The following is a 19,525-nucleotide window of genomic DNA, read 5'->3' on the forward strand; positions in this document are numbered from 1 at the left end:
GTCCGAGGAACCATACACCTACCCTGCACAACCCCTCAGACCAACACCTGCCAGTTGGGTGGTGTGTGGAGACCCTCGGAGGACGAAGAGCATGACCAGCACCAGCAGCCTCGCAGTCCACGCCGTCCGCCGCAGAGACGTGGATCCCCCCAACACGGTATTGTTGCACGCCCACCTGCACAGCAGGAGGGAGGGCTACCGCAGAGAGAGACGCGTCGCAGAGGGCACTACCCTCGCCACAGGGTCCACAGACCGAGGCGCAGCTCCCCGGACCTCTCCGAGCAGCAGTGCAGAGGGAGGCGCAGATTCGCTCAACATGTAGTCGTGGAGATCTGCAGCCTCTTTCATGCCGAGCTGCTCCTGGCTGGCCCCAGCACCAAATGCTTACCTGTCGCTGGCAAAGTCACCACTGCCCTCCACAACTTCTCCTCCGCATCCTTCCAGGGTGCAGTCGGCTACACCGCCGATGTCTCTCAGTCGTCTGCACGGACGAGCCCTGCAAATACACCTGCACCTACTCTGCAGTAACACGATGGGTGGCATCAGTGGTGGGTCCTCATAGTGATACCCAGGAGCGGGCATTATTGGACACAATGGACAGGATTCGCGGAGACATGGCAGTGGTGGTGTCAATATAATGTGTGCTGTTTGTTGCTCTGAAATTCAATATGGGTAACACCCATGACAAACCCTCAGACACCCTTGTGCACCCCCTTCATGCTGACGAGACGTTTGCCTTACGCTGCCTACTGCACATATGTGATGCATGCCCTGTGGCTGCAGCACAGGTGGTGGCAGGTTGAGTGAGGCTGGCCGTGAGGGAGATGCACGAGAGGGTGAGTATGGGATGGAGCAATGAGATTGTATGAGGATTGGGTTGCGTGTTAGTGGCAGGGTGAGTACTGGCGAGGTGAGTAGGTGGAGGTAAGATGAGGATGGGGTGTGAGTGGGTATGAAGGGTGATGTGACAGAATAGTGTTGGCGGTGCCGAAGGAGATGTGGGGTGGGGGCAGTGTTGTGGCAGACGGAGTGTAGGGGAAAGACTTCGTGTTCTCACTGCGGCTGACCTACTGCGGTCATTGCAGCGCCTCCTGCACTGTATGCAGGTGGGCCATATGTTGGTGGCGCAGGTGACCCCCTCTGCCACCTCGAGCCAGGCCTTCTTGGTGGCAGAGGCAGACCGCTTCCTCCCGCCCGCCGGGGGGAAGATCTGTGTCCTCCCCCTCCTCCTCACCCCATCTGATGATAGCTGGGGTGAGGCATCATTAAACTGGGAGCAGCCTTCCCCCTGGGCTGCTCCATGCTGCAATTTGTCCCATTGGTTGCAGCATCTGTCAGTGGAGGACTGCCCCTTTAACTAGAGAGCCTCCAGCTGACAGATCGTACTGCGCATGCGCAGCCCGGCCGACGCGCAGGCCAGCGCCGTTGACCCCGGAGGAGCAGGTAATTGATTCCTATTAGTGGGTTGCCTGCTACGATCGCGTGGGCAACCCACTAATTTCGCCGAGCGTGTTGACCACGCTCCCGGAGGACCACCCGCTGGGAACCCGCAGGCCTGCTAAATTCGAGCCCCATAAGTGGTAAAATAGAATTATATTTTAAAAATCAGACTTTTGGTATCCAGACTACCCAAAAAAGTAGAGCATCGGGCCTGAACCCAAACAAGTAACACCCTTTAAAAGAAATTTACTACTAGACCTTTGCTTTAATATGTCTGACAGGAAGTACACATAGAAATCCTGAGAGGGCCACAGGGGGCTCTCCCTTGGATTTTACCCACTTTCCTTATACAGAATTGGCTCTCTTCCTGCCCAATATGTCTCCGCCATAACGACACAGCTGAGATAAGAAATTCATCATATGGAGAATCTTGGGTGCAAACCAGTGCAAAGCAGCATTCCACCTGTATTACATAGATTTACATAGAATTTACAGCACAGAAACAGGCCATTCGGCCCAACTTGTTCATGCTGGCGTTTATGCTCCACACGAGCCTCCTCCAACCCCTTTTCATCTAAGTCTATTAGCATAACCTTTGATGCCTTTCTCCCTCATGTTTTTTTTATTCATTCATGGGATGTGGGCGTCGCTGGCAAGGCCAGCATTTGTTGCCCATCCCTAATTGCCCTTGAGAAGGTGGTGGTGAGCCGCCTTCTTGAACCACTGCAGTCCATGTGGTGAAGGTACTCCCACAGTGCTGTTAGGTAGGGAGTTCCAGGATTTTGACCCAGTGACGATGAAGGAACAGCGATATATTTGCAAGTCGGTATGGTGTGTGACTTGGAGGGGCATCTATGCTAGTCACCTCTACTACTCCTTGTGGTAGCAAGTTTCACATTCTCACCACTCTGAGTAAAGACGTTTATCCCGAATTCCCCATTGGATTTATTGGTAACTATCTTATATTTATGGCCCCTAGTTTTGGATTCCCCCACCAAGTGGAAACATTTTCTCTACATTTACCCTATCAAACCCTTTCATAATCTTAAAGACGTCTATCAGGTCACACCTCAGTGTCAGGCATCTCTTTTCTAGAGAGAACCTCAGCCTGTTCAGTCTTTCCTGATAGGTATAACCTCTCAGATCTGGTATCAACTTTGTAAATCTATTTTGCACCTTCTCCAGTGCCTCTATATCCTTTTTATAATATGGAGACCAGAACTGTGCACTGTACTCTAAGTGTGGTCTAAACGGTTCTATATAAGTTTAACATAGTGAGCAGTGCCATTGTGAAAAAGCATTTAAAGTTTTTGTGAATGAATCTAAACTGTGAAAAATATTCCTTATGCCACTATTCTAAGAAATTAAACCATGCCATAAACAGCGCTGAAAAGGCTGTTAGCTAATAATTCTTTCATTATTAGCGTGATAGAAAGATCTTGATTATCAAACCAGAAGATCAAACTTTTTTAAACAGACTTTATTTTTCTTCCGTTTACACTCACTTTGGTTTATTCTTGAGATTTATTGGCATTTATAATCCAATTTTTTTTCTAAGTATCTTCCACACACAGTGCCAGGTATTAGGACAGTGACTGAACTCTTGTCCTCCAGCAGCATAGATTGTTTACACAGTGACTAAAATAATACTAGGCTAATAAGCCAGAGAATAGAGGGAAAAAATGGAAACATTCTGCTCGGTTTGAAAAGTGCCATGGAAACAATTCATCAGGTTATAATGAGATGATGCTCCAACGACGGACTCAATGTCCCTTTCTGCTTCAAATGTACAGTCAGTTCATTCCTCATCCATATAAAAATAGTGATGAGAACAGTAATGTAACCACATTGTTATGTCAGTTTGAGAAAGGCTGAATTTGCTTGTCAAACCAATATGCACAGATCATCCAAAGTAGTGGTAATGGTGTGAGGTAAGGGAGAGGTTTTAGTGGGAGGGAAGAAATACAAACCATATATGATATTTAGTCACCTCTTTACTGTTAACCAACACATGACTTCAACAGTTATTTGTAAAAAGGCTACTTATACAAGTTGGGGAATGAATTTTAAAAACAGTAAGGCTTACAGTAATAGCAGTACTTTAGGATTTCCTCAGTGCTTGTCTGCTGTACTGCTCTGGAAAATAAACTGAGGGCACAAGAGAAAAGCTGCAATAAGAGAAATAAAACCAAACTGTATATATCACAAAAAACAATGATTTTAAAAACCACCCCCCCTCAACGGACAGGAAAGGGTTGGGCAAGGGGTTAAAATCGAAATCCTGCCTCTAACCCGCCGCGTTCCCAGACCCATGGTGATTCAGGCTGCCGACGAGGCTCCCGCTAAAATCCGACAGGGGGCTACTTAAGATACAAAGTACATTGGCGCCACAACATAATGGCCCAGATTTTACTGTGAAAATAACTGTGAGGCTAACGGACGGCAACTTCTGGCGAGCGCACATGCGCAGTTAAAGTGAAAATCCCCAAGTTGCTGTCCGAGATGCACTGCCCCTCCTTCAGCTTCGTGAAAATGGCATCTCGCCGTCTGACTCACCATTCAAATACATTGAACGGTGTGAAGTTCCTGTACTGACATCGTAGATACGGACTAAACTCACCGCAAAACGTTAGGGTTTGTCCATTCCAGTCTGAGTACCCTTTTAACAACATGATAAGTCTTAATTACTGCCAAACAACTTCTCTGGCACTGAAAATTAACTTTTACAAGAGTGGGGTCTCATTCCTTCAGCTTTAAATGATTGTTGGAGATTTTTTAAAAATTAATGTTTTTTAACTTTTTTTTCTGTCTCTTTTATCTCTCTCTCTTAATCCAATCTTTCTTTCCCTCTCTTTATTTCACTTTCTGCACCTGATTTGACATTGGATTCACAATTCTAACTTACACTTCCTGGGTCAGACTCTGTGTTATTCATTAACGATTCCTCAATCTGATTGGTTAAGGAGACAGACAGTTGCTTGCCCTGTTCACACAGGTCCCAGATGTCCTGTAGAGGACACCACGCTGTTTGGACCTCCCGCTGACAGTAACTTCATGGAAAGTCTATGGGCAGGTGCAAGTCTAACAAATGGCAGGCGCCGTTCATTTACCGTTCACAGTAGATTCTGGCCCAATATTAACGTCAAGCTAGGAGGCGTGAACCATGGTGGGACTCCCCCTGGCTTGACGTTAATATTATGTAAGGCTTACCAGTAAGAGCAGTACTTTAGGATTTGCTTAGCGCTTGTCTACTGTACTGCTCTGGAAGTTGCATTTAGAAGTACAGTCATTAGCACTTTAAAACTTGTTAGGCTGAAAAGAAACCATAAACTAATCCTGGCATAGTATCAAAAAAGAGGCACCATACACAAAGGTCCTTTAACACCCCGATGTTTACAGGGAGGCAGGGTGGGTGCGGGTGAGGCCGAAAATGGCCGAAGAACCTGGAGGTCCCGCCGAACTTAACAGCAGGACCTCATTAATATTTTTTAGTTCTGTTTCCCGCCCGGTAGCCTGGCCAACGGGCAGGAGGGAACACCGGTGGCAGGAGGCCGCAGCTGGGGACCATTGTGGACGGTCCCCAGCAATCAGGATGGGGGAGAGAGGCCGCGATCGGGAGGGGGGAGAGAGACCATGATCGGGAGGGGGGAGAGAGACCGCGATCGGGAGGGGGGAGAGAGACCGCGATCGGGAGGGGGGAGAGAGACCATGATCGGGAGGGGGGAGAGAGACCATGATCGGGAGGGGGGAGAGAGACCGCGATCGGGAGGGGGGAGAGAGACCGCGATCAGGAGGGGGGAGATAGGCCATGATCGGGAAGGGGGAGAGAGGTCGCGATCGGGAGGGGCGGGAGACACCGTGATCGGGATGGGGGGGAGACACCGTGATCGGGAGGGGGGAGAGAGGCCATGATCAGGAGGGGGGAGAGAGACCGCGATCAGGAGGGCGGAGAGAGACCGTGATCGGGAGGGGGGAGAGAGGCCATGATCAGGAGGGGGGAGAGAGACCGTGATCGGGAGTGGGGAGAGAGGCCGCGATCGGGAGGGGGGAGAGAGACCGCGATCGGGAGGGCGGAGAGAGACCGCGATCGGGAGGGGGGAGAGAAGCCGCGATTGCGGGGGGGGGGGCGGCGGAGAGAGGTTGTGATTGGAAGGTGGGGGGTGAGATGCCGTGATCTGGAGGAGGGAGAGAGGTCAGCAATTGGGAGGGCTGGGTGGGGGTGGGATGGTGAGAGGCTGGGAGAGGCTGAAGGCTCCCTTGCAGGGCCGGGGGGAGCACTCCTGCTTCTCCTGGCCCACAAGGAGTGATGAAAAAGGCACTTACCTTGTGGAGCGGGCAGCTCCCGCCTCCCTTTCACGTCCCCTGGGAAACCTGTGTGGCAACAGTCAAGTTTAAATTGGGCTCCCAATTGCACTGTGGGAGCCCGATTTAAATATGTTAATGAAGTGTCCCCCCTCCCCACAGAGGGAAACTCAGACACCCCGATATCCACTGACATGAAAAGGCGGCGGACAGGTGCACGGCAGGTTGGGGTCATATTCCTCATATTTAACTCTTCAACCCCTCCCAACCCCCCAACCCCACCCCAACCGTCTCTAACCTTTCATAGAGGTGTTAATAGCGAGGCCTAAAAGTCTGGGAGTGAGCTAAATGACAGAATGCGCTTTCAGTTCTAGGAGTGTACCAACCAGATAACACACTTTCAGGTCTGGGAGGATCATGTGATCTGCTGGAGTATTACTCTTGACGTTTATGACATTATCCATACCCTTTGATGGTGTTTCCCCTCACTCTAAATGTTCCCCATGTCTCTGAAGGTACTGACTTGCTGAATACAAATCCAGCCAGCTGCCCTGACCTGAGTGTCCATTCTATACATGTAAACCTAGACAGTTAGCCAGTTATTTGACTGCTGAGGAGGGTCCATCAGGACGAGTTCATGTCTTCATCCAATGTTCATACTAACGGACTTTCAAGCAGGGCTCATTGGATAGCGATGAGGAGTGAAAACCTTGACTGCTTTTTTTTTTGCTTTCTAGCCCAGGGCACTGAAGGCCATAGCTGTGGATCTACCACTGCCCCAGCTAAGATCAGCGAATCTAGCACAGACCAAAGATTGAGGCTAGCTGATTCTAGATCAGTATAGCTCAGTACCACACCAGATGGTGCATTTATCTAGAGATCCAATGGTGCCTCTTTGACATTGCACTAGCCCTAACTTACAGGGAGAGTACTGTGCAAGACTTACACTGAAAATACTGAAAGTCGTTCATTTTAAATTTAAAAATAATTCCTGAGGGCTGGACCTGATATTTATTGGCATAATCAATGCTTGTTTATAACTGGCATTGGCCGTACTCATATAAGGAGCTTCCAGCTTTAAATGTCCTGTATTAATTATTGACTGACATTGACCTGAAGCGTGAGGAATTTAATTTTCTTTGTTCTTTCTGTTGCTCTGAACTGGGACCTAACAATTATTTGCTGCTCAAGTATTGCACAACGGGAGCAGTTTCACCACCGATTGCTCTTAAATATATTCACGATTGAAGATCTGTCAAAAGCACTGTCACTTTTTTCATGAATCTCGTGGTTTTCAAACTGTCTCCATAAACTCAAAAGTATGCACAACCTCATCAGCAATCCACCGTGATGACACAGCTCCACAAACAGAACATTGTTCTATGTATAATTATGAGGCCAGCTACATTCAGTACAAACTACTTACAACCCCTTTGCTTTCACGTGTTTCCAAACTACATGCCATCAGGAAGAAATAACTTGCATTTTATAACAGCTTTTACACCCACAAGATATCCCAAAACATTTTACAGGCAATTAATTACTTTTGAAATGTAATCACTTGTTATTTTTTGGGAAAACGTGGCATCCAATTTGTGCATAGCAAGATCCCACAAACAGCAGTGACATAAATAGAACCATAGAATCATAGAAGTTTACAACATGGAAACAGGCCCTTCGGCCCAACATGTCCATGTCGCCCAGTTTACACCACTAAGCTAGTCCCAATTGCCTGCACTTGGCCCATATCCCTCTATACCCATCTTACCCATGTAACTGTCCAAATGCTTTCTAAAAGACAAAATTGTACCCGCCTCTACTACTGCCTCTGGCAGCTCGTTCCAGACACTCACCACCCTTTGAGTGAAAAAATTGTCCCTCTGGACCATTTTGTATCTCTCCCCTCTCACCTTAAATCTATGCCCCCTCGTTATAGACTCCCCTACCTTTGGGAAAAGATTTTGACTATCTACCTTATCTATGCCCTGGTTATGATTGGTTAATCTGTTTTTGATGGTGTTACTTGCGAGATAAATGTTGAGCAGGACACTGGGAGAACTTCCCTGCTTTTCTTCAAATAGTGTGGTGGGATCTTTTAAATCCACCTGAGCTGGCAGATAAGGCCTCAGTGTAACATGTTATATAAAAATTAGTACCTATGATAATACAGTAATACACTCGGGTATTGAAGTGTCAGGCTAGATTTTGTGCATAAGCCTTTGGGTGGGGTTTGAACTCACAACCGTCCAAGCTCAAAGGCAAAAGGGATACTGAGCCAGGTTGACATTAGGGCAAAGTACATCTATCTGACCAACAGTGATGTTCAGTTTTGTTCCCTTTTCACCTTACACTTCTGCCAGCCCAAAACATGCAGGAAAATATCCAGAACCATTAGCAGGGCTCATCCACTATCATACAAATCAATCTGAAAACGGTCATGGGCCAGCTGTTTTTAACAAATTTAGCAAATTTACTATTTATATCCAGTGCATATAAGAGCGAAACTAAACATCACTGCTGGCCATAGAGACACTCCCGAATGGAATGCAGTTTGAGGGAAAAAATGGAAGCAGTTTTGGAGAAGCAGGAGAGGAAAGTTCAAAGAACAATGACCATAGTGGTATTGATAAAATCAAGAAGGACAACAAAGTTTGCCAGAGAGAAGGATCATCTATCAGACAACATGCTCTTTCTTGTATCTTTTTCCAAGAGTGTGAGACAGAGTTATTCCAAGACATGCAGGCTGTGATCAAAACTGGGACTGACCATCAGAAAAGTATGCTAACAAGTCTCTTTCCAGAATAGAAAATTGCAGCAGCAAAGAATGTGACTTATTTCTACTGTGAATAACCCTTCATGGCACACCTGCTGTAAAGTTCTCCCCCATGTTACTTCTTTCGAGTTCAGTGAGACGTAGCTTAAGGTTACTCTGAGTGTACAAAGGCTAGAGTGGAATAATTCAGTTATCTCCATGAGTTTTCCTCACAAAAGAGTAAACTAAGTATTCTACCATGCAACTTTATATTCTGTATATTATTAAAAGTAATTAATGACTAAGTTTTTTTTTAATGTTTTACAATGTTTCCTCTCATGGCTGCAAGAATATTTGAGATCTGTTTAATACTGCCTGGGATGTGATGTGAAAACCAAAAGATTTGTTTTTTTAACTTTTTTTGGATATGCTCACTCAGTCCGGACAGCAAGGCTGAGGAGATGTAATGTAGGACAAGGAGTATTGCTTCTTTTTGCAATGAATGGAAGAATTGCAATGTAATGTGACCAGGTGCAGTGTTAACAGGGCCCTGACTGCTGGAATTTAGCGTGATGTACCCATGTCACTTTGTTTCCATTACTGACTGTCTACATTTTACTTAAAAGATGCACTACAATAAATTGCCTCCTTTTAGCAGAAAGCGTGATCACTCTTTGACCTGAAGACCCTGTCTATAACAATAGCTTCATTAATCAACAATGACATGGTGCCTGGGCTGTTTCCTTGAGATTTAACACCCATCCTCCCTACATCAGCTATTTCCTGCTCGCTAAGGTTAAATGACATTCTTTATTACTCTCCTTACATCTGGCCACTTTATGCTGGCTCTTGTGCTTTTGTAACTTGCATGACTGCTCCAACAACACAACACTTTCACAAGTGGACAACCTTTTCTCAAAATAGCCACTTCCTCTGTAACGAGTCTTCCACACAGGCTTCCACAATAAACAAATAACAATCACCAGCAAGATCAAAACTGAGGTACTCTACTTTTTTTTCTTGTTAAATAGTGAATGAAAAACTGAAAAGAAAATTGGCAGTATACTAACAAGAAAACCAATATAGTTATCCCTTTTTTAGTTTAAACTATGTTTTAAAAATTGTTAAGTTGTACAATTTTTTTATGCCTAGTTCCCTCCTGTTCTCCTTCCTCTCCTGAAGGTGCTGGATAACATTCTATACATGCCAACTGCCCTCCTGGACCTTGTCCGAGTGACCATTGATCATTTGTGAGCCTAGACAGCAAATGTAAGCTGGCTATTCCATCATGGGGAGCAGTACAACAACTTTCTTCACCTGATATCCATATACGAGCTTTCTACTGGGGAATGGATAGTTGAGATTACTGGATAACAACTAGGGGCATGATTGGGCTAATGTTTTCACTTCCTTAGCATTCAGATTTGCCAACAGAAAATGACTATTACTTCCATAGTGTCAATAACTTGGTCGTGTGGTTTTATGCATTGATATTAAGAGATTCTAGAACCGGTCATTATTCCAGATTTGTTGATAAACATGAACGATAACTAAGCTACTGGACATCAGCAGTATATAGATGGATTGCAACTGGGTTCAGCTGTGTGGGTCTGCGCTCCCCTGGTTCCATTCTTATCTATCCAGTTGTAGCCAGTGAATCACCTGCAATGGCTTCTCTTCCCACTCCCGCACCGTTACCTCTGGAGTCCCCCAAGGAGCTATCCTTGGTCCCCTCCTATTTCTCATCTACATATTGCCCCTCGGCGACATCATCTGAAAACACAACATCAGGTTCCACATGTACGCTGACGGTGCCCAGTTCTACCTCACCACCACCTCTCTCGGCCCCTCCACTGTTCCTGATTTGTCACGCTGCTTGTCCGACATCCAGTACTGGATGAGGAAATATTTCCTCCAACCAAATATTGGGAAATCGAAGCCATTGTCTTCGGTCCCTGCCACAAACTCTGTTCCCTAGCCACCAACTCCATCACTCTCCCTGACTACTGTTTGAGGATGAACCGTTCGTAACCTTAGCGTCCTATTTGACCCTGAGATGAGCTTCTGACCAAATATCTGCTCTATCTCCAAAACTGCCTACTTCTACCTCTGTTACATCGCCCACCTCCGCCCCTGCCTCTGCTCATCTGTTGCTGAAACCATCATCCATGCCTTTGTTACCTCTCGACTTGACTATTCCAATGCTCTCGTGGCCAGCCTCCCATCTTCCACCCTCCATAAACTTGAGCTCATTCAAATCTCTGCTGCCCGTATCCTAACTCGGACCAAGTCCCGTTCACCCACCACCCCTGTGTTCGCTGACTTATATTGGCTCCCGGTCCAGGAACGCCTCAATTTTAAAATTCTCATTCTGTTTTTCAAGTCCCTCCATGGCCTTGCCCTCCCTATCTCTGTAACCTCCTCCAGCCCTACAATCCTCCAAGATCTCTGAACTCCTCCAATTCTGGCGTCTTGCGCATCCCCGATTTTAATCATTCCACCATTGGCGGCCATGCCTTCAGCTGCCTAGGCTCTAAGCTTTGGAATTCCCTCCCTAAACCTCTCCGTCTCTCGACAGCTCTCTCCTCCTTTAAGACACTCCTTAAAACCTCTTTGACCAAGCTATTGGTCACTTGTCCTAATACCTCCTTATGTGGCTCGGTGTCAAATTTTGTTTGATAACGCTCCTGTGAAGCACCTTGGGGCATTTTACTACATTAAAGGCACTATATGAATGCAAGTGGTCGTTGTTGTTGTTGGAATATCAATTTGTACTCTTGATTCAACTGAACCTACGAAGAGAACTTCATTGTTGACTCTATCTATATAGGTTTATAGTAACATCATTCCAGCAAGGTTCTGACAAAGGGTCATAGACCTGAAACGTTAACCTTACCTTCCTCGCTCTACAGATGCTGCCTGACCTGCTGAGTGTTTCCAGCGTTTTCTGTTTTTATTTCAGATTTCCAACATCTGCAGTATTTTGCTTTTAGGAAAACACTCCACTTACCTAAGTCTAGTGAGCTTAGGCACTGTTGGCAGGAGACAAGGCTCAGGAACCCATATGTATGCACAGGGGCACTGCTGTAGTTAACAATTAAAACTGTACAGCATAATTGCACAGAGTACTGGTAAGTCTCCTGCTGTTTGTCCAGTCAGGAACACCCTATTTGTTAGGTTACCGCCTTCCAGTGTTATCCACATATAACTACATAGAATGTTCAGCACAGAAACAGGTCATTTGGCTCCACACGAGCCTCCTCCCACCCCTTCAACTAACCCTATCAGCATAACCTTCCATTCCTTTCTCCCTCATGTGTTTATCAAACTTCCCCTTAAATGCATCTGAAGTCAAGTGGGATGAATCCCAACCCCACTCCCTCTCCATATCCCATTAATTAGCAAGCTGGAACACTACAGGCCCTGACTGACTAAATATCAGATTACTGAGTCTTCCACAGATGATTGACTCTGTTCCAATATTTTACTGCCAGACCAAAATTTTGGAGCCAATGGAAAAGAAAATTGGGCGGGGTGTATATCAGGCAGTCAATCCACTCCCGCCAGTTTTCCACCTGCAATGAACGTGAAAATTATTCTCAAACAGATGATCTGGTCATTTATCTCATTGCTGTTTGTGGGATCTTGCTGTGTGCAAATTGGCTGCCACATTTCCTTACATTACAACGGACCTTCAAAAATAACTCAATGGCTGTGAAGTTTTGCTGTACAATAGAAGTGTTTAATTTAAATAGGTTAATGCCTGTGTTTAAATGGTGGACAGAGGGACTGGATACAAATGCATTAAGTCTTCATACTATAATATGGAACAGAATAATTTCCAGGCTCGCATTCTAAAAGCTGCATTCGACTTAGAAGATTCCACAGGTTCCTCAATAAATAAAATGGCCTCCTCTCTATCAATATTATTCCCTTTTTAACGCTCAGCCTTAATTACTGGAAAAAAAGTCCTTTTGCAGACATCAGGTGATGGGAGACAAGTTTGTGTGCGATGGCATTCACTGGAGACACCATCAGTAAGAGAACTAATGCTTTATCAGACACACGTACCTTTATTTTGTTCACAGTGTCCAAAGCTTTAGGTGCAGCTGCATTCCAGCCCTCACACACAAGCACTATCTGCACTGATGCCATCAGAAAAAAGACGGAGCTTAGTTCTTTGAATGGACACTGCAATTTAAAGATTATGTGGAGTATGTCAACATTACTGCAGTGTTTATCCAGCTGTAAGGTACAAACTTTTTGTTTTAAAATTTTAAGTAACTGACTGTCTTTGAATTCCTGATCAATATCTCAGTGAAATTCATACCACTAGCACACTTGTTTAAACAGTCTGAACAAGGGCATATGACGGACTTGTTAATGTGCACACACATCTTGCCTTACAGTTATACTCAAATATTGTTATTGTCCTGTCAGACTTTCTGAGTGTGTTGATATCCTAAATTTCTCAACGAATAACAAAGATTTCTGCTTTTATATTTGAAATATGTATTTTCTCCTCATTCTTTAAGTATAAAAAGTAGCATAGATCTCTCTGGCAGCTGGGCAGAATTTTCTAGTTATGCTGAACCTTTATAAATCACTGGTTAGATCTCAGCTGGAGTATTGTGTCCAATTCTGGGCACCACACTTTAGGAAGGATATCAAGGTTTTGGAGAGGGTGCCGAGGAGATTTACCAAAATCATACAAGGGACGGGGGAACTTCAGTTATGTGGCGAGACCAGAGAAGCTGGGATGGTTCTCCTTACAGCCGAGATCGTTAAAGGGAGAATTAATAGAGGTGTTCAAAATTATGAGGGGTTTGATAAAGTAAATAAGGAGAACCTGTTTCCACTAACGGGTGGGTTTGGAACCGAAGGACACAGATTTAAGATAATTGGCAAAAGAACCAGAGGGGCGTTGAGGAGAAATCCTTTGTGCAGCAACTTGTTATGATCTGGAATGCACTGTGTGAAAGGGTGGTGGAAGCTGGTTCACTAGTAGCTTTCAAAAGAGAATTGGATATATACTTGCATATTTGCAGGGCTATGGGGAAAGAGCGGGCGAGTGGGACTAAGTGGATAGCTCTTTCAAAGAGCTGGCACAAGCACAGTGAGCCAAATGACCTCCTTCTATGGTATAAGATGCTCTGATTCTACTGTTGACATTGCCAGCCTCTTGCAAATAGCAAGCTTCAATAGGAGGATGGGAAATTGTAATAAAGTGGCATCCAGGGTTATTCTGAGATCTTTGTGCTTCTCATCAATAGCGGTATGACCTGGATCCAGTACTAAACCACTCTTCTTAAATTTTAAAACTAAAGTAATTCCTTTGCCTTTGAAGTCCCAAAAAACAGTGGGTTGTGATCTTAGTAGTTTTGTCAGGATTGCGCCTGCCAGTGCTAACCCTGCCTAAGTTTGCGAGGTCAGTGGGAGCGCACTTTATTTACATGGGACTGGCAGGCACCCACGCCACAATAGATGCATCTCTGGCACCCGCCTGCCCTATGATTCCAGGAAATCCCCTGCCTACCCACCACTGGGGGAGCCAATCCAGATTTTTGTAGAACAAAAGTTCCCTTTCTTCAGGGGTTGAAGCCTCTCCCCCACCCTGGACCTCCTCCCTTCCGAGGGGGCCCACTTGCACCATCTGGAGGCAGATACAACTCCTCTGTTTTGACTTGCTAGCCTCCAGTCCTACGCTAGGTCGCTTCCTAGCTGAATAAATAGGAACTCCTTGAGCTTGTAAGCGGCGAGCGGTGGTTCCACTCCTTATAAGGCCAACTCCTGGAATTGGCGCAGACCAAGCATAACTGGGTCCCTGCCTTTTGCCGGTGGGTTCCACCAGACTCTCTCAAGGAAATTCAGGGCCTACATTTTTAAAGTTAGTAAATGAAAGTTGACAGCAAGTTTGAGGGACACATGTGCGAAGCTTTACTTTCGCCAAGTCGAAAGTTGTGTGGAGTGGCCAATATAATTTGTAGTGCTAGTTCTCACTGTTCTGAAATAGGTAGCAGTCTGAAGCTGGTACCTGCACTATAAAGGCAAAACAGCACCATGCAATTTAAGGGTATCACAGTTCCAAACCCATTGAGGGGAATTTTAACCCTCCAGGACGAGCGTGAGAGGGGTGGGGGGGGGGGTTAAGTTCTTAAAAATGGGAAATCCATCCCCAACCTGCCTCTTGAGAGGCAGGTCAATAATTATAATATATTAATGAGGCTGTGTGCCTCGTATTTTAACAGCCATTTGGATTTAACAGCTGCAGGCCGGATGTCCCGGGGCTTGGGAGCTAAAGGGAGGCGAGAACTATTGGATCCATCAGGTAAGTGCTTTTCCAGCACTGCTTGTGGACCAGAAGGAGCAGGAGTACTTCTCCCCGGCCCCCCAAGCTAACCGACCCATCTCGCGATCTCCAGACCTCCCCCCACAACGATCTCCAGACCCTCTGCGATCTCTCCCCCCCCTATGAATGACTTGGACTTGGGTGTACAGGGCACAATTTCAAAATTTGCAGATGATACAAAACTTGGAAGTGTAACAAACAGTGAGGAGGATAGTAATAGACTTCAACAGGACATAGACAGGCTGGTGGAATGGGTGGACACATGGCAGATGAAATTTAACGCACAGAAGTGCGATGTGATACATTTTGGCAGGAAGAATGAGAAGAGACAATATAAACTAAATGGTACAATTCTAAAGGGGGTGCATGAACAAAGAGACCTGGAGGTATATGTGCACAAATCTTTCAAGGTGGCAGGAAAGGTTGAGAAAGCGATTGAAAAAGCATATGGGATCCTAGGCTTTATAAATAGAGGTATAGAGTACAAAAGCAAGGAAGTTATGTTGAACCTTTATAAAACACTGGTTCGGCCACAGCTGGAGTATTGTGTCCAATTCTGGATACCGCACATCAGGAAGGATGTGAAGGCCTTAGAGAGGGTACAGAAAAGATTTACTAGAATGGTTCCAGGGATGAAGGACTTCAATTTCGTAGATAGACTGGAGAAGCTGGAGTTGCTCTCCTTAGATCAGAGAATTGTAAACAATTTTACAACACCAAGTTATAGTCCAGCAATTTTATTTTAAATTTAAAATAAAATTGCTGGACTATAACTTGGTGTTGTAAAACTGTTTACAATTGTCAACCCCAGTCCATCACCGGCATCTCCACATCATGACTACCATAGATCAGAGAAGGTTAAGAGGAGATTTGATAGAAGTGTTCAAAATCATGAAGGGTTTAGATAAAGTAAATAAAGAGAAACTGTTCCCATTGTGGAAAGGTCGAGAACCAGAGGACATAGATTTAAGATGATTGGCAAAAGAACCAAAGGCAACATGAGGAAAAACTTTTTTACGCAGCAAATCGTTATGATCTGGAATGCACTGCCTGAAAGGGTGGTGAAAGCAGATTCAAGCATGGCTTTCAAAATGGAATTGGATAATTACTTGAAGGGAAAAAAATTTGCAGGGCTACGGGGAAAGAGCGGGGGAATGGTACTAACTGGATTGCTGTTACAAAGAGCCGCACCAGGCTCGATGGGCCGAATGGCCTCCTTCTGTGCTGAAATCATTTTATGATTCTATGATAGTCTGAAATTCAGCAGGACCTCCGCCTTTCCCGTATTTAAGGGTTTCCTGGCCACTGAGACAGTGACCCCCGCTCCCTCCCCGCATCCCCATAAATATCGGGGCCATTGAGTTTCTGCTTTCACCAGGTTAAGAAAAAGCCCTGAGCAATGTAGAGCACAAGATGCTAATGTCAAATCTGTTAGCACCCTGCACTTCTCATATTGTCTGAGGAATTCTGTGTCAGACATCAAGACTTCAGATAACATAGGCACTGAAACAAAGCATTCTAAAAGAGCTGAGAACAGCAGTGTGCTCCCACTACTTTGGTCAACAATATGCTAGGCTCATTTTCCAAACATGCCATGACTATTGAGTAATGTGCCACTGCAGTTTTAGTGCAGGATAGCCAACAGTGAAAATATGCTTTAAAACTGCCCACAACCCATAGAGTACATGTCATCTAAAACATGCAGACACTTTTGTTTGTAACTTTCACGGATCAGTACTGTGATGTTAGGTAAATGATACTTAAATAACTCTCTGCTTAACCTTGTTTCTCAGTCAAATTTATAAGTGCAATCTTTACAAAATGCTGGCACTATTCAGACTCCCTGTGGGGTTAAAAAGCCAGAATGCATCAGCACACCAACATTTACATTTTTAAGCTTCTTACTTCACTGCACAATTGGTCCTGGAGGCTTTATTTGATGCGGCCAAATTGTCCTTTTGGGTAATTTTGTGGCAGACTAGTGTCTGGAAAATTCTGAGGAATTTGTTGCCAGGGAAATCTTGTGGACCAGCTCATCTGCTGCAGCATCAACCTTTTCATTGGGTTTTCCTATAAACATCATTCTATCTAAAAGGAGAAATCAATGGGAGTCTACAACTCACAGCGAAACCTTCTCCGTCAGTTGCACGCCTGGGTGGAAAGTTGAAAACCCTGCCTCATAATGCTTAAGTTGCATATACGTTGCAGGAAAGGATGCCCCGGAGCATGGTACATTGGCGAGACCATGCAGACACTGCGACAACGGATGAACGGACACTGCGCAACAATCGCCAGACAGGAGGGTTCCCTCCCAGTCGGGGAACACTTTAGCAGTCAAGGACATTCAGCCACCGATCTTCGGGTAAGCATTCTCCAAGGCGGCCTTCAAGACACACGACAACGCAAAATCGTCGAGCAGAAATTGATAGCCAAGTTCCGCACCCATGAGGACGGCCTCAACCGGGATCTTGGGTTCATGTCACGCTACACGTAACCCCACCAGCGGGAAAAACAAGTTATCTGTTTTTAATACAACTGGACATTCTCTCTCTCTCTTTGCCTTTCGGGTCTCTTTCTCTCCTTGTCTGTGTAATTTGACCCTTGTGTATTCAGTATACTGGAGCATACTGTTTTCCGTGGCTAACCTATCTGAACACCAACGACACCTTTGATTCCCAGCCTAATATAAGATATGCGATTTGAGAACCTCTCATTCACTCACTCACCTGACGAAGGAGATAATCTCCGAAAGCTTGTGATTTTCAAATAAAACTGTTGAACTATAACCTGGTGTTGTAAGATTCCTTACATTCATAATGCTTAAAAGTAACTTGCCAGAATATAATGATCCAGTAGATGTGATTTCCTCCATGTTCATAAAATGGAAAAAATATGGCCACTTTTCTTTGTACAACAGTATGTACTCAGGAGGTGCACCTCCATTCTTATCCTTTATTATGGATCACCGTCAATATTTGCCACTCTTGTGAGGTCTTTAAACCCTTATCTGCACTCTTGCTTGGTTTTTGAAGTATTATTAATTGTTTACTAGTTATAATGTACAAATTATCAGTTGTTCAGTGCATGTCATTGAGTTTGGAAAGTTGAAGAGTGATTAGAGTAGACAGGGCTTGATGGCCGACGCGGACATGATGGGCCGAAGGGCCTCTATCCGTGCTGTATAACTCTATGACTCTATGATCTAATTGAGGTCTTTAAAATGATAAAGGGATTTTATAGGGCAGATACAGAGAAACTATTTCCTCTGGTGGGGGTAGGGCGGGGGGCGTTGCTGGCATCTGGAACAAGGGGGCACAATCCTAAAATGAAAGCAAGGCTACTTAAGAGTGAAATCAGGAAGCACTTTTTCACACAATGGGTAGTGTAAATCTGGAACTCTCTCTCCAAAAGGCTGTGGATGCTCGGTCAATAAAAAATTTTAAAACTGAGATTAATAGATTTTTGTTAGGTACAGATATCAAGGAATATGGAGCAAAGACAGGTAAATGGAGTTGAGGTACAGATCAGCTATGATGAATTAGATTACACTAATTGAAGTCAATGGAAAAGAAAATCGGACAGGGTTTAAAGCAGGCTGCCGATTCACTATCACTTGTTTTGCACTATTGCCAAAGACTAATTTCATCACCTATGCTCACAAGACATTTGTGAACTTTCAAACAAAGGATGTACATCGAGCATTGGGTAGGTGTATTTAAACAATTTACAAATGTGACTCGATACTGTACAAATCGGATATTTTAGAATTGGGAAAATACCATTGTGATTTATTTTAGTCACATTCCACCTCCTAATAATTGAGTTTATTGGTGTTGTAGTCAATGTGTGACATTCTATTACAACTGAATATTTATGTGGAAAATGTAGAACAGTAGTAACAGTGTTGCATTACTAGCAGTGCTAATACTCTGTGGTAAATGTGTAATAATATTATCACATACAAGATCATTTCAGGATATGATAACCAAACACTGCCCACTTCAAATACCGCATGAAGGGCAATCCATGATGCTATACATCCATCAATGCCGTACAGAGTGAGTAGATTTAAATGGTACTAGCTTCTATGCTGCATCGGAATAAAAATATTGTGCAAACTGTACAAGCTTTTCATTTAAATAACAAGTTTCATTATTAGCGGCATTAAAAAAATCATTCAAAAGATGTGAATACAAAATTAAAATCACTAAACGGCCATTTTGGAATAAGGACCCAAACATCTCCCATCATCCAATTGCTGTAGAGCCACACTGAACTCCACAAAAACTAGTCATTTAAAAGTAATGGGTATCATAACAAACATAATTACTATGATTTACAAAATTGCTGACAAAATGCTTACTAATTTTTCAAAATGACAAGGATATGTATTCCAGTGATTCCTTAGGCCACATTTATGGAATATAGCTCACTTAAACCATTGCAATAATCAATTTGTGCATTCTCTTTCCTTGACTTATGTTCAGTTCTGTTTTTTTAGCAAGTTTATTTAAACAATGAATGCTAATGACCACTGGAGGGTTGGCTTGGAGGAGTTACTGTGTCACAGAATACAGGGTATCTAAATCAACATATACATAATTACAGTGACAAGGTTGCTGAACCGCCCGAGTTAATAAGTATATTTACTGATGTTAACTCAGCTCCCTTACACTGTCCGA

At 44.5% G+C, this 19,525-nt stretch overlaps 1 long non-coding RNA gene across 1 annotated transcript in view; it reads left to right on the forward strand.

Moving 5' to 3' along the window:
* The window catches only part of LOC137324166 (uncharacterized), a 107,841-nt gene that overhangs the window by 16,553 nt on the left and 71,763 nt on the right, over positions 1-19,525 (forward strand). The window lies entirely within an intron of this gene.

The sequence above is a fragment of the Heptranchias perlo genome, chromosome 8, assembly GCF_035084215.1.
Source record: "Heptranchias perlo isolate sHepPer1 chromosome 8, sHepPer1.hap1, whole genome shotgun sequence".
NCBI lineage: Eukaryota > Metazoa > Chordata > Chondrichthyes > Hexanchiformes > Hexanchidae > Heptranchias > Heptranchias perlo.